The following is a 1,763-nucleotide window of genomic DNA, read 5'->3' as shown; positions in this document are numbered from 1 at the left end:
GGTTTGAAACATGGCAGAGAAGTTACAGAGCATTTGCTGTGCCAATTTTGGCCAACTTACAAGGCCAGTTAATCCTGACATGAAAAAGGACAACATCCATTGCATCCTATCCACTGAGTCAGACCAACAGCTTTTAGTCTGTCTTTGGAGACCTTTCTCCTGGCTCTTTTTCCATAGGACTCCACAATCAATGATTCTGGAGTAGAAATTCATTTCTATCTGTACTACAATCCGTGTGTGATGGGTTCCACATGTCCACTGAAGCTTTTTTTCAGGGGTTTTCAACTGCAAAGGGCTGACAAACCTTTGCAGTTAGCTTTTAAGCTTTGCCCAGTGCTTACATATCTGGTGACAACGATTCCTGGAGAGGTGTTGCCCACTGTCCTGGCACAGAAGAATGTTCCTGAAGTGCTGCAGTTTGCTCATGGTATTCAGAATGGATTTAGGATTTGAAACACCCCAAGGAGAAAAAAAGTCCTAAAAGTGGGTGTGGAATTTAAGTGGCTGGTGGATTTTGCTCTGGTATTGCAAGATGGGAGATTGGGTGCACAAGGCCATTTGGTTCCCTAGACAGCTCTTTAATCCCTGCTGCAAGCAAGGAAATGTGTCTGTGTGTGACTCCTTAAAGAGTTAGTGGTGTTTTATTTGCATATAAATTTTGTCCTGAGAGATAATGTCAGAATTAAGGAATTACTATTTCCCTGGCTCTCAGTCTCGAAAACATTTTTCCTTGCTGTTGCCAGTAGGATTTCTACCTATTTGCACTCAGTGATGTGTCTTCAGTTTTATCAAGAATGAAAATTGATATTCAAGAACCACCTGGACACTATCCTGAGCTATGTGCTCTAGGATGGCCCTGCTTGAGCAGGAAGGTTGGACCAGATGTCTCACTGTGGTCCCTCCCAGCCTGACCCACTCAGTAACTGTGAAAAGGGCTCTTGCAAAATTTAAGAGCACACGGGTTAAATGGGAAAGAATCCCAGTGATGGCTGGAAAAGACACATGATGCTGATGAGCTTGATAAGATGGATGGATGAATGCTATAGAAGACAATAGGAGTATTATACTACTTTAGCCTCACAGTTCTCTGCATGTGACTAGAGATTTGGTGAAGGCAGTGAGAGTATTATACACAGAATCAGAGTAGGAAGGGACCCTTGAGCATCACCTAGTCCAACTCCTGCCCTGCACAGGACATCCCCAATATTCATCCCCTGTGCCTGGGAGCATTGTCCAAACGCCTTTTGAGCTCTGCCAGGCTTGGGGCTGTGAGCACTGCCCTGGGGAGCTGTTCCAGTGCCCAAACACCCTTTGAGGGAAGAAACTCAGCCTCGCAGGACTCGGCAGATGTTCTTTAACCTCTCACAGACTAGAGGTTTGATTTGGAAGGAGGTTCATGATACCGTTTTGCCCTTGCCATACTTAACAGTGGCTAATTATCAATCCGGGTGGGTTTTAAGGACTCTCGTTGCCACAGGTAGTAAATTTCTAGGAGTCACTTTGGAAGGTTGCAGAGAAGAGGGCGGGGAAGAAACCAAGTATCAGCGCGAGCATTGGTGGTTCAGTGGTAGAATTCTCCCCTGCCACGCGGGAGGCCCGGGTTCGATTCCCGGCCAATGCAGCTGCGTATTTTGTTTTCTCCCTCCCCCTTTATTTTTCTTCCTTACTCCTCAGAACTGCCTTTTCCGCTTCCGTCGCGGGCAGCGAATCCTCCTCCAGCTCAGCTCCAGCTGTGCCGCTGTGCCCCGCGCGGAGCGGGCGGA

At 47.1% G+C, this 1,763-nt stretch overlaps 1 non-coding gene across 1 annotated transcript; it reads left to right on the top strand.

Annotated features, from left to right (window-relative positions):
• The first annotated feature begins 1,550 nt into the window (after positions 1–1,550).
• TRNAG-GCC lies at positions 1,551–1,621 on the top strand. Its single transcript has one exon. It is a non-coding gene; the product is annotated as a tRNA-Gly (tRNA).
• The last annotated feature ends 142 nt before the right edge of the window (positions 1,622–1,763 follow it).

The sequence above is a fragment of the Acanthisitta chloris genome, unplaced genomic scaffold (genome assembly GCF_000695815.1).
Source record: "Acanthisitta chloris isolate BGI_N310 unplaced genomic scaffold, ASM69581v1 scaffold35973, whole genome shotgun sequence".
NCBI classification, from domain to species: Eukaryota; Metazoa; Chordata; class Aves; order Passeriformes; family Acanthisittidae; genus Acanthisitta; species Acanthisitta chloris.
Note: the sequence above shows the minus strand (reverse complement) of the source record. Positions and strands in the feature narration are given on the sequence as shown.